The sequence below is a fragment of the Phoca vitulina genome, unplaced genomic scaffold (genome assembly GCF_004348235.1).
Source record: "Phoca vitulina isolate PV1807 unplaced genomic scaffold, GSC_HSeal_1.0 scaffold10, whole genome shotgun sequence".
Taxonomy (NCBI): domain Eukaryota; kingdom Metazoa; phylum Chordata; class Mammalia; order Carnivora; family Phocidae; genus Phoca; species Phoca vitulina.
The window spans coordinates 8,559,352-8,573,625 of record NW_022589713.1 but is presented as its reverse complement, the minus strand read 5'-3'; the positions used below and the strand labels follow the sequence as shown (position 1 = coordinate 8,573,625).

The 14,274-nt window shown below is 36.6% G+C and overlaps 1 protein-coding gene across 3 annotated transcripts in view; it reads left to right on the top strand.

Annotated features, from left to right (window-relative positions):
• RNF13 (ring finger protein 13) overlaps nucleotides 1–14,274 on the top strand; it is a 166,631-nt gene that overhangs the window by 81,919 nt on the left and 70,438 nt on the right. The window lies entirely within an intron of this gene.

Here is a 14,274-nt window from a genome sequence, read left to right as displayed (position 1 = left end):
ATTACTTTTCAGTATTTAAAAATTGCTTTCCCATGTACCAAAACAAAGATTGACTTTAAAATGCTGCCACTGGAATGTAACCTAAAATTTTTTTTTTTTTTTTTTTTTTTTTTTTTAAGATTTTATTTATTTATTTGACAGAGAGAGACACAGCGAGAGAGGGAACACAAGCAGGGGGAGTGGGAGAGGGAGAAGCAGGCTTCCCGCTGAGCAGGGAGCCCGATGCGGGGCTCGATCCCAGGACCCTGGGACCATGACCTGAGCCGAAGGCAGACGCTTAACGACTGAGCCACCCAGGCGCCCCTGTAACCTAAAATTTTTAATTTTTAAAGTTCCCAAGGATTCTAGCTTCTGTTTTCTGCTATACTTGAAACAAGTAAGTATGGATTTGCATACAAACACAAATTTTACCAGCCCTACCAAAAATATTTTCTAATTAAATAAATTCAACTTCTCTCCAAGCCTAAATAAACATATGCCATTTGCCAAAAGGTCAAAACTCTTAAAATATAATCTTACATAAGAGAGGAAACATGCCTTTGTATTACGATAATAAATGTCACAAAGTTTCAGCATTAAAACCACATACTTTGCTTGACAGTTTTTCTTACAACTTTTATGTACTTATTTATTTATTTTTTTTAAGAGTTAAATTCTTACCAGGTTTACTTCTTTGTTTCTCTACCACAGAAAAGAGGTAAGGTTGGAGGAAGGCTGGAATGACTACTAGTTTAGCCTACTACTAGTGCATAAAGAGAGAGGAAGTGACATTTAACACTTAACATTAAGGAGAAAAACCAGCTAGGGTCTGGTAAAGCCTATTCATGATGATCCCCCCAGTCACTGGAAAAGGTCAAATCATATTCGGTACCTTTTACTGAGAAAGCTGGGAAAATGCAAAATATTTTAGGACCATTTTTATCCATGGTGGCTGAAGTAAAATTTTTGGCATGTCTTTTCAGGGGGAACTAAGCAACAGATATAAGGAACTTTTATTTTTGTGGCATACGTCTTGCTGGGTAGGGCTGGTCAGACTGTTAGCTTAGTTGTGATTTAGTTTGATTAAACAAGTGTTTATGTGAGAGAGCTTCCTCTAGGCTTGAGATATATACAAATAAGGTAGTTCCTTTCCTTAAGGAGCATAAAATAATTGCGTCCGGAGTACTCTAAATGTTAATTTTATCATCTTTGTTTTTCAGGACGATAACAGGCTTAGTTTTCTGATAATTAATGTTTTTACCAAGATGTTCTTTATCAGGATGGGGAATTTCCCTTCTATTTCTAATTGTTTAATTCAGTGATATCATTTTAATATCAATGATATCAAACAATATCATCAAAAAATGTGGTCATTACATTTTCAAGGCCTGCCCTATGCCAGCGCCGAAGTGTTTACCAAAAAATCAAGAGACACACCAGCTATCATTATTAAGCATAATGGCTACATTAGGAATCGGTGTTTCATAGATTGTAGCCTTATCTCCACATTTCTCATAGGGGAGCAGTGAAGAAACCCTACCTGAACTAGTGCCTATAAGACCTGTTGAATTCTAATAATAGCTGCAAATCCATGAACTAGGAAATCTCTTCTAGGAAACTTAACACGTGTTGGAGCATGAGATAAGGTTAGCTAGCAAGCTGTGGCCAATAAACTTGTTTCTTATTACCAATAAAAGAAGCAAACTGTAGCTCCTTTGCATTTTTCTCTGTTTATTGTCTCTAAACAGATAAGTCCTTTAATTCATATGTACCTATCCTGATCATCCTCCCTGTAGTGAAATTGAATGAAGGGTGGTGATGCTTCCAGTTGAATTTGTGCTTATCTGCTCTTAAAGGTCTGCAGCTTTAAAAGGCAGTACACCAATAGCTAGAGTTCTTGGTGCAACAATTTATATCCTGTCTAGTGAACCAAAGTCACTAAATTCTTGAACTTTGATACTAAGTAGTCATTAAGGATCCCATATTTGGAGGATGGCCTCTTTTACCATGCAACTTTGGACTTACCCTGCTCTCCTAAGAGTGGGGTGGTAAGGACACGAGAGTTTGGAGGTAGACCAAGCTTTGGACCTTGCTAGATGAACTTCTGCTGCTAACTATACATAATTTTATCCTCTGGTAGTCTAAGCTGTATTCAGTAGCTAGACTATCTCCTGGACCTTTGGCATGCTCTCATAATAGTACTTAGAGCATGTGGGTAAATACAAAGGCCTGACCACCTTTTAAATTTCTTAAACAGTTTAAAATAAACTGATATCCTTTGGAACTGGCTGAGGAACAGGTCAGTGGCCTTTACTTCAGAAAAAGAAAAAAAGAAATAGGAAAAAAAAGTCTTCATTGAGACTAGTTAAGATTTTTATTCTACCATAAGATAGGTTGCAAAATAAAATTAAAAATATGAAATAATAGAGGTGAGGGGGGAAGCACATAATCCCAGAGGCCTCTAATGGTCATCTAACAAAGTCTTTATGAAAAGAAGGTAATAGCAACTTTTAATTCTTAGATACTTTCTGCAGATGAAGAGAGCTGAGGAAATAAACTGTTAGCATTAAACAAAGCAGAAACTTACTCTAGCCAAGTGGTGGTGAGGTAGACTTCTCAGACACATGCCCTTATTAGTTAGGGTCATAATGGATGTCCATCTGCACTCTCTTTGTCTAGTAGTATTGAACTCACTGATAGTACCTATCAAAGGCCTAACTGAGAGAAGAATTTTTTATGGAATTTGTCTTTTTTTTTTTTTTTAAAGATTTTATTTATTTATTTGACAGAGACACAGTGAGAGAGGCAATACAAGCAGGGGGAGTGGGAGAGGGAGAAGCAGGCCTCCCACGGAGCAGGGAGCCCGATGTGGGGCTCGATCCCAGGACCCCAGGATCATGACCTGAGCCAAACGCAGATGCTTAACAACTGAGCCACCCAGGCGCCCCTGGAATTTGTCATTTTTGCAGTCTTAACTGAATAGTCTAAAATCCATCCCTGCATCAGGGCAGATCTTTAGAAAGCTGAGGACATGGATTAAATAAAATTGGTCCCCATCACATTGTTTGACTCAGATGAACTTGGCACGATTCCATCATTTTGTATTAAGAAATTCCATAAGAAGCAGCCCTAATCCATTGTATTTGTCTTTTTTTTTTTTTTTAAGATTTTTGTTTATTTAACAGAGATAGAGAGAGAGCACAAGTAGGCAGAGCGGCAGACGGCAGACAGAGGGAGAGGGAGAAGCAGGCTCTCCGCCGAGCAGGGAGCCCGATGTGGGGCTCAATCCCAGTACCCTGGGATCATGACCTGAGCCGAAGGCAGCCGCTTAACCGACTGAACCACCCAGGCGCCCCCCATTGTATTTATCTTAATGTAACTAACATTTTAAAAATTATTTGTCTTACTAGAAGGGTCCGAAGATAGAGATATTTACAACTTATTATCTTGCTTTAGTATGTATGTTTGCACTAGAATTGTTTCACTTGTTCTCATTACTAGAATAATCATCAAAATGAATTCTAAACAGTTAAATCAGGTAGCAGATACCTTCAGGAAAGCTAAACCCCATCATTTGGTCAGCCAGCCAGCCAGCCAGCCAGCAGGTTTTTCTGAGCACTGTTCATGTGCTTATTTGCCACCAATATGCCTGCTTGGTAAAGAGTCTCTTCAATCTTTTGCCCATTTTTTTATTGGGTTGTTTTCTTATTAATAAATTTTGAAAGTTCTTGATATATTCTGGAATATAAGTCCTTTATCAGATATGCATGGTGCAAACATTGTCTTCTAGCCCATGACTTGTTTATTCTTAACAATGTCTTTGAAAGAGAAGAAATTCTTAATTTTGATGAAACTATTATTTTTTTTTTTTTTATGAATTGTGCTTTTGATGTTGTAAAATTTTGTAGTGTTATGTTTTAAATTTAGGTCTAAGTGGTTCATTTTTAGTTAGTATTTGAATTTGGTGCAAGGGTTGCATCAATATTCTTTTCTATTTTTTTGCATATGGGTATCTAATTGTTCCAGCACCATTTGTTGAAGATTATCCTTTTTCTTTCTTTCTCTTTCTTTCTTTCTTTCATTTATTTATTTGACAGAGAGACACAGCGAGAGAGGGAACATAAGCAGGGGGAGTGGGAGAGGGAGAAGCAGGCTTCCCGCGGAGCAGGGAGCCCAATGCGAGGCTTGATCCCAGGACCCTGGGATCATGACCTGAGCCGAAGGCAGATGCTTAACGACTGAGCCACCAAGGCGCCCTTTCTTTCATTTTTTTAGCTGGAATATAGTTGATACATGTTACATTAATTTCAGGTGTACAACATAGTGATTTGAACTCTATATGTTATACTATACTCACTGCAAGTGTAGCTACCATCTGTCACCATACAACACTATTACAATAGCATTGACTGTGTGCCCTACGTTGTACCTTTCATCCCTGTGACTTATTCATTATATAACTGGGAACCTGTACCTGCCACTCATCTTCACCCCTTTTTGCCTCTGACAACCACGAGTTTGTTCTCCGTATTTATGCTGTTTCTGCTTTGCTTTGGCTTTTAGATTTCACATAAATGAAATCTTTTGGTATTTGTATTTGTCTTTGACTTATTTCACTTAGCGTAATACCTCTAGGTCCATCCATGTTGTTGCAGATGGTAAGATCTCATTCTTTTTTTATGGCTGAGTAATATTACTCTGTGTATGTGTGTATGCATACACCACATTTTCTTCATTCATCTATCAATGGACACTTAACGTTGCTTCTATATCTTGGCTATCATAAATAATGTGGCAGTCAACATCAGGGTGCATATATCTTTTTGAATTAGTGTTTTTGTTTTGTTTGGATAAATACCCAGTAGCAGAATTACCAGGTTTTATTGTATTTCTGTTTTTAATTTTTGAGGAACCTCTGTATTGTTTTCCACAGTGGCTGCACTAATTTATATTGCCACCAACAGTTCACTAGGGCTCCTTTTTCTCCACATCCTTGTCAACACATATTGGTGTTGAGTTGTATACTTTATGTATTTGGATATTAACCTCTTATCAGATAAATCATTTGCAGATATTTTCTCCCATTCAGTAGGTTGCCTTTTCATTTTGTTGATCATTTCTTTCACTCTGCAAAAGCTTTTTATCTTGGGGTAGTCCCAGTAGTTTATTTTTGCTCTTGTTTCCCTTGTCTGAGGAGACCTATCTAGAAAAATGTCACTAAAGCCAATGTCAAAGAGAATACTGCCTGTGTTTTTTTCCTAGGAGTTTTATGATTTCAGGTCTCACATTTAGATTTTTAATCCATTTTGAGTTTATTTTTGTGTATGGTATAAGAAAGTGGTCCAGATGCATTATTTTGCATGTAGCTGTCCAGTTTTCCCAGCACCGTTTGTTGAAGAGACTGTCTTTTTCCCATTGTATTTTCTTGCCTCCTTTGTTATAGATTAATTGACCATATAGTTGTGGGCTTCTTTCTGGGCTCTCTGTTCTGTTCCATTGATCTATGTGTCTATTTTTGTGCTGGTACCATCCTGTTTTGATATTTATTGAGTGTTTTTTATTATGAAAAGGTATTGATTTTGTCAAATGCAGTGTTAACTGCATTCCATAATTTTTTTTTTTTAAAGATTTTATTTATTTGACAGAGAGAGAGAGAGAGCACAAGCAGGGGGAGCTGCAGGCAGAGGGAGAGGGAGAAGCAGGCTCCCTGCAGAGCAAGGGAAGCCCGATGTGGGACTCAATCCCAGGACCCCGGGACCATGACCCAAGCCGAAGGCAGTCACCCAGCCAACTGAGCCACCTAGGCGCCCCTGCATTCCATAAGTTTTGATATGTTTTGTTTTCATCATCTCAAAGTATTTTATAATTTCCTTGGTGATTTCTTTTTTGACTCATTGGTTATTTAGGATATGCTGTTTAATTTGACGTATTTCTGAATTTCCCAAATTTCCTTCTAATATTGATTTCTAACTTCATTTCATTGTGGTTGGAGAACTTTGTATGATTTTAGTACCTTTAAAGTTACTGAGGATTGTTTTATGCCCTAACATCTGGTCTACCCTGGATAATATGCACTTGAGAAGAATGTTTATTGTTGAGTTGAATGTTTTATAGATGTCTGTTAGGTCTAGTTAGTTTATAGTTTTGTTCAAGTCTTCCATTTCTTTGTTGATCTTCTGACTTGTTCTATCCATTAGAGAGAGTGGGGCATTGAAGTTTCCAACTATTGTTGAATTATGTGTTTCTCCCTTCACTTTTTTCAGTTTCGCTTCATGTATTTTGGAACTCTGTGATTAGGTGCATATATGTTTATGGTTCCTATGTCTTCCTGATGGAAAACATTATAAAATGTCTTTCTTTGTCTTAGTAAGAATTTTAATCTTTCAGTTTTGTACTGTTTGCATGATATATCTTTTTCCTTTCATTTCCAACCTATGCGTGTCTTTGAAAAGTTTGATTCTCTTATAGAAAGCACATAGATGGATCATGTTTTTTAATCCATTCTGCCAATCTCTGGTTTTTGATTGGGATGTTCAATCTGTTTACATTTAATGTAATTATAAAGTAGGATTTATATGTGCCACTTAATTTGTTTTCTATCTCTTATGTCTTTTTTATTTTTTCAATTCCTGCCTTTTTTTGTGTTAAATGGGTATTTTCTAGCATGCCTTTTTAATTTCCTTGTTGTTTCTTCTGTATTTTTTAGTTATTTTCATAGTGATGGTCCTGCTATTGCAATTAACATTTAAAGTTAAACAGTGTAGTTCAGATTAGTACTGAGTCAATTTAAATATCATATAAAAATTTTGGTCCAATATACCTTTATTCCCTACCTCTTTTATCATGCTCTTGTACTATTATTGTCACACAAATTGTATTTTTATATAAGTCCATTAACAAATTATTTTTTTTATGCAGCTGTCTTTTAAAGCAAACAGCAGAAAAGAGTTAGAAATAAAAATATCTTTGGAGACTCACTCTCCTTACCTTTCCGAGTCTCCTGGACACTCTGTCCATATCTATACTCTCTCTGTTTTCAGTAAACTCTGCTCTCACTTCCTCTCAGCTCGTGGTTGATTTCTATCCCGTGTGAAGCCAAGGACCCTCTTGGCTGGTCCTGTGGGATCCCACTCTGGGTCCTTGGACCCAGGCAGCCTGCATCAAAAGTGTGGACTGCTGGGGCGCCTGGTGGCTCAGTCGTTAAGCGTCTGCCTTCGGCTCAGGTCATGGTCCCAGGGTCCTGGGATCGAGCCCCGCATCGGGCTCCCTGCTCCGTGGGAAGCCTGCTTCTCACTCTCCCACTGCCCCTGCTTGTGTTCCCTCTCTGGCTGTCTTTCTCTCTGTCAAATAAATAAAATCTTTAAAAAAAAAAAAAGTGTGGACTGCAGGGGCACCTGGGTGGCTCGGTTGGTTAAGCACCTTACTCTCGATTTTGGCCCAAGTTATGATCTCAGGGCAGTGAGATTGAGCCCTGTGTTGGGCTCCATGCACAGTGGGGAGACCACTTGAGATTCTCTCTCTCCCTCTCCCCCTCCCCCCCTCACATGCACGCTCTCTCTCTAAAAATAAAATAAAAATCTTAAAAAAAAAAAAAAAGTGTGGACTACAGTATTCCTCAAGACTGCAGGCCAGGAATGGCCGCTGCTTCACACACTGTTCTGGTCAACAGAGGGAAGAATGCAGAAATTGAGCGAATGCATTTAGAAACTTTCATAGCAATTTCAGAGTCACGTATGTCTGTTGAATCTAATAATAAAAATTAGGTGTCCTAAAAAAACAAAACAATACAAATAAAAATACCTTTTTAAAAAAAACTTTATTTTAGAGTGTCAGCCAGCACGTAAGCATGAGTGGGGGGAGGGGCAGAGGGAGAGAATCTTAAAGTAAAATCCCTGCTTGGGGGGCGGGGAGGGGGGAGCCTGATGTGGGGCTGGATCCCAGGACCCATGAGATCACAACCTGAGCCAATACCAAGAGTTGGGCACTCTGATTGAGCCACCCAGGTGCCCAATAAAAATATCTTTATACTGTTTTCATAATACCTATGTAGTTATATTTACTGCTGCTACTTATTTTGTGTAGATTCAAGTTATTGGCTACTCTTCATTTCATTCATTTCAGCCGAAAGACTCCTTTTGATATTTTGTAGGGCCACTGACACAGATTCTCTGTTTCTGTTCACCTGGAAATGTCTTAATTTCACCTTCATGTTTTTTTTTTTAAAGATTTTATTTATTTTATTTTAGAGAGAAAGAGAGTGAGCAAGTGCGCGAGGGGAAGGGGTACAAGCAGAGTCTGCACTAAGCCCGACTTGGGGCTCAATCCTAGGACTCTGAGATCATGACCTGAGCCAAAATCAAGAGTCGGTTGCTCAACTGAGTGAGCCACCCAGGCGCTCCTCACCTTCATTTTTGAAGGAAGTTTAAGCTGGATACAGAATTCTAAACTCAGTTGTTTTCTCTCGCAGCCTTTTATTAATTCATCTAAGTAGATGATTATGTCAACTTACAAATTAAGAGCATCTTCCTTTGTAATCTGTGTTCACTCTTTCTTTCTCTCTTCCCCACCCCCACTGCCCCTTGCCTCCCACCTTCCTTATTTCATTGCCCAGAACTTCAGTACAATGCTGAATAGATGTGGGTGAGAGTGAACATCTTTGTCTTTTTACTGTTATTCAGAAAACATTCAGTGTTTTACCAGAAAATATGTTGATTTTGGGATTTTTTGTAGGTAACACTAATACAGAAATATTTTAAAATGTCAATATAAAATGTGAACTCAAGTTCATTCTTGGGCAGGAAAGTAGATTGAGAGCCAAAAGAAAATAAAAAATGCTTTAAAGTCACGGAAGGTGGGGTGCCTGGGTGGCTCAGTCGGTTAAGCGGCTGCCTTTGGCTCAGGTCATGATCCCAGGGTCCTGGGATCGAGTCCTGCATCGGGCTCCGTGCTCAGCGGGGAGCCTGCTTCTCCCTCTGCCTGCCGCTCCACCTGCTTGTGCTCTCCCTCTCTCTATCTCTGTCAAATAAATAAATTAAAAATCTTAAAAAAAATAAATAAAAGTCACTGAAAGTATCATATGATTAAATGTAATCATTCTCTTTCCAGTAGTCAAACATTTATAATGCATCTTAAGATAAGTGTGTTTTTTTATATTTATACCCAAGCCAGGTAGACTTTCCAGGTAGAATTTCCCTAATATTTATTACATCTTTTTTTTTTTTTTACTTCTATTATTACTTTACTTGCTTTAGTAAAAAAAATTATAACATGTCATAGAAATTTCCCTCTAAATCATATTTTCATTCTGAATGAATTACAGTCTGACATATTTCAGTATATTCTTTCAGCTTCCTAGTTAAAAATAAATGACCTTTGGGACGCCTGGGTGGCTCAGTCGGTTAAGCGTCTGCCTTCGGCTCAGATCATGATCTCAGGGTCTTGGGATCGAGTCCCGCATCGGGCTCCCTGCTCACCAGGGAGTCTGTTTCTCCCTCTCCCTCTGTCTCTTCCCCCTGCTCGTGCTCTCTCTCTGAAATAAATAAATAAAATCTTAAAAAAAAAAAAAAAAATGACCTTTTTACACTTACAATAAAATGGTGAAATAATGAACTAAACTTAAGGTTGTATTATCACTAAAATTAGGAGAGAATGTATTTAAAATTGGCTACTATTTTGAATCAAACATCTTTTGTCCCATCACTTGAAGGCATGTGTATGGTGTTCATGGAATGTTACCTGTCTGTCTGAAATAATCCTGGTTTTGAGCTTGCCTTTTTACTGTTGTTCAAATGTTACAAATTATTCTTCATGCAAGGAAAAAACATCTATAATTCAGATAAAGACTTTAGAACTAAAATGTGTTTCAAATAAAAAAAAAGTGTTCTTGTTACAAGTGTTTCTGCTGTCAATAATTGGGTTCTTTTCAAGGTTATTTTCCATCAAGGAAAGTCAGCTCTATTGAATTTTTACCATTCTTGCAGGTATATAGCTTAGAGATATACATAGGTCTGCTTACGTGTAGCCTCTCCTCTCAGAGGAAAAATGAAGTACACTTAGTTCACATATGGATGTTAAAGGGGTTTGAAGACTATAAGAAATGTAAAACTGGGGGCGTCTGAGTGGCTCAGTTGTTAAGCTTCTGCCTTCAGCTCAGGTCATGATCCCAGGGTCCTGGGATTGAGCCCCACATTAGGTTCCCTGCTCAGCGGGAAGCCTGCTTCTCCCTCTCCCACCCCCCTGCTTGTGTTCCCTCTCTCTCTGTCAAATAAATAAATGAAATCTTAAAAAAATGAAAAAATAAAAATTAAAAATTAAAAGACTGGGGTGGCTATTTAAAAGAAAAAGGAAATGTAAAACTGTGAATGGATTATGTTAGAAGTTTAATTATTTTTAACAACCAGGTGGCTAGATTTATTCCAAATATTTGTCGAATGAATGAGTGAATTAATTTGCTGAAAATCTTTAAATTTTTATTTCAAGTCTTAATCTGTTGTATTCTGTCTACCTAGAAAAATCTATATATAGAGTCATTCCTTTCTCTTTCCTTGTGAAGACAAGCTCTGCTGCTCAGGCTTTCCCATTTTTGTTTAAGCATATTCCCCAAGTTTCCTAGGTTCAAAAATTAGTTTATGAAGAAGAATAAAAGCTAGTGTTCTTTCATATCATTGCCGTCATTCTATCCTGCCTTGTCGTAACAGCTCCAGACCCTCAGTTTCTCCTTTCCATATCAATCTAAGTAGACCAGATTGTTCTAAAATACTGCCTCAGCCATGTCAGCTCCTTATTCAGTTGCCTTCTGTGAACCCTGAGAGAGTAGACCCCATATCTGTTTCTTGGAATGGTCTTCAAGGTAGTATTGCACAATCTGGCCCTTTGTTTTCTTTCTTTTCACCTCAGATTCTCCAAGAGCAACAATAAAAATCAATAGCAATGACAGTACTCATAACTAGCACTTATTTAATATGTGCCAGGTACTGTCTAAGCACTATTTAAAGTGTTTTACATATAGTAAATCATTTAATCCTCAGAATAACTCTTTAAGTTGGGTGTATTATCAGGCTCATCTTACAGAGAAGTTAACTTGCCTAAGTTTATACAACTTGTATATGACAGCCAGAATTTGAATCTAGGTAATCTTGTTCCAAGAGTTTATATTTTTAACTTCTCTGCTGATCTTCCTTTCAGTAACATTCTTCTTTATTTAGTAACATCAACTCTGTTTTGTTTTGTTTTGTTTTGTTTTTAATAGGCCTTGCTAGGTCCTGACTTTTGTTCTTTCTCTTTCCTATCATATGAGAAATTTCCCTCAACTCTTTTCTACTGTTAGCTCAAATTTCTTTTCTTTGTTAAAGTGTAATTCATGTCCCATAAAATCTGTGATAGGCATTTCAGCCCACTAAGTATTTCCCCTCTAAGTTTCCATAAACTCTATGACAATATTTTAGCACTTTTCTTTTAGCTTAAACTCTGTTTGCATATAGGTTTCGTTTGACCACAAGGTTTTACGATCATGTTGTCTAAGTTTTGATGATTTAAGTAAGACTCATAATTTTGGTTCTCCTCCTGATTCATTGGGAAACCCCATGCTTCTCTATCTAATCAGATAAAATTATGTTCAAAATCTCAGCTCTGCCTAAATGTGATTATAGGGCACTTTCGCTTACCCATTTTTCCTCATTTCTAAAATATAGAGCAGAATACCTACTTTGTTGAGGTGTGTTAGGTATTAGAGATAACAATATATAAACCATTAGCATATAGAAGCTTCCTTTATTCATTATAGCTTTTAGTCTGGAGCCTTGTTACATGTATCCTATTGATAGTTTCGCCCCAACTTCTCATGCCTTCGTATCCCGTAAAAGATCTCTACTTAATGATCTTGACAGCTCAATCAGTCCTTCTTACAGGACTTGTTTTAATAGTGTTAGTATTACCAGTTTGTCTAGTCTAGAAGTAAAATGAACTATTGTGTCATTTCCAGGGTTCCTTTTAGAACTTTACTGAAGGTTTTTCCATTAGCAGTTTGCAATCTTCTGACATGCTGGCTACTTACTATATATAACAAGCCAGCAGTCCCATATTTCTCCAGAACTCTTGGATAGGTGCCGCCTGGTCGACATAATTTAGTTGTATCTAATTTGTTTATTAGATGTAAAATATTTAGAACATTTACCACAATTTGAGCTAATAGCTCTGATCAGTCTCCTTAAAAAGACAGATTGGCAATACAAATCAGAAGGCTTTTTCATGAAATTTTCAGTTTTGATGTCTCTTTTGGAATTTAGGTTTGTTCACAGAATTTAGGTTTGTTTTTATTAATGAATCTTTGATTCATTAATAAAATGAATCTTTCATTTTCAGTTTTGATGTCTCTTTTGGAATTTAGGTTTGTTCACGGAATTTAGGTTTGTTTTTATTAATGAATCTTTGAGTTCTTTGCCTCCATCTGACACCATGTTTGAGGTTGCATTTTATGAATGTGTAACTTTGCACATGTTTACTAAATGATTTAGGTTTTATTTCTGCCTCGTGTTCTTAAAAATAACCAGCTGCTGCATAGTTAAAAACGTAATTTAATTTGACTGACGCACGAGTTTTGTAGTTCATAAACATGGATATAGTTTCCTTGTTTGTATTTGTAAGTCTGTTGGTCCATATGTTAATGTGTTTCTTGATTTAATTTTTATACTTTATTTTTGAGATCAATAAAAACAACAAACGCCTTAGGGAAGACTTGTTGAATTTTTGAAAACATGTTTCTAATTTTTGGAATTCACACTTGTACGTTCAAAATTCCTGCCTATTTTAGTGGTTTTCTAAATTTTCTATTTTAAGAATTTTATTATTTTTGTTGGTAGAGAACAGCTTTTGATATTGATATAATATTATATTGTATTTATGGAAACAATTGCATTTTGGATGTGTGAAGGAAACATTTCTCCTCAGTTGCTCCATGCAGTTTTAAGAATCTAATGGCTAGATCTAATTACACACGTAGCAGGTTGTTGTAAATCCAATAACTTATACTGGTGGCTCTTAACATTTGGGGGTTCATAAAGCCTTTTATAAAATTGATGATGGCTTTATCCCTTACCAGAAAAGCTCACACATAGACAACGGCAGGAGATTTAAGGACCCCATGAAAAGTTTTTGGGTTTTTTTTTTTTTTGAAATGGGATAGTACATGTATACATAAGTATAATATAAGGCACTATACAAGATCTTTAAGAAAAATGAAAACAAATTGATATAAATACTCTAAGCAGGGAGGAGTTATATGGGTGCTTGAAAAAACATGCACAGCAGGGCATGGAACAGAGCAGGCTTCATGGAGATAATGGAATTTGAAGTCCCAATAGGCATTCAGAAGACAAAGCCTATTCCAAGCAGTTATAATAGCATGAGCAAATAGAGAGGCAAGAAAGTACCTGACCTCTTTGGATATCCATGAGTATTGAGATCTCTTTGAGGATAATGATTGTTTCTGATTCACCTTTGAGTTCTACACTGTGCTGCACAGTACCTTATGTAATTTTATTTTGTAAACTCAACAAATACTAATTGAATTGAACTTTTTTTTTTTTTTACTCTTTATCATGGTTCCTGAGACCACCTTTCTGTGTGTCCTATCATGTTGTATCTTTGCTCACAAATGTATATTTTGCAGGGAAACAAGTTAAATCATGTAATTTCAATGACTGTGCATTTAATTGGCTTTAAAAAGAAAGCTAAAAGTTGTTTTTTTTTTTGTATTAGAAGAGAACAGCTTTTGATACAAATTTTATATTTCTTAAATTGTATCTCTGGGAACAGTTGTTTTTTGAATGTCTTAAATGTTTCTCCTCAGTTACTGGGTTAGCTTTTTGGGAACAGTTAAAATGGTCACTAAAGCATCAAATAAACTAATAGGAACCCCAACCAAGTATACTTTTGTTTAACTAAAAGCTAAGCGAAGTCTCTCCTCCTATGGCAATAGAATGAATAAATAATAGATTAATGTATATAATAAATAAGAAATAAGATTTAGAAACTATAATATCTTCTTAAGAGTATTTTTTCCCTTCCCCTTGAAAAAGCAATAATATCTATGTGGAAGAAGCTTTGGAGCTAGCATTTTCTCAGTTTTAGCTGGATACTTAAAAATGCACATATAAACAAAAAAAAATAGCAAACTTTCTTGATTATTGACATTTTCTTGCAGGACTGCAAAACATTCCTTGTAACAGTTTTGTTGGCTGGTTAATTTTCTTGCTGTATTCCTAACATTAGAGCAGTAGGTCCTGTGTTGGTAAACTA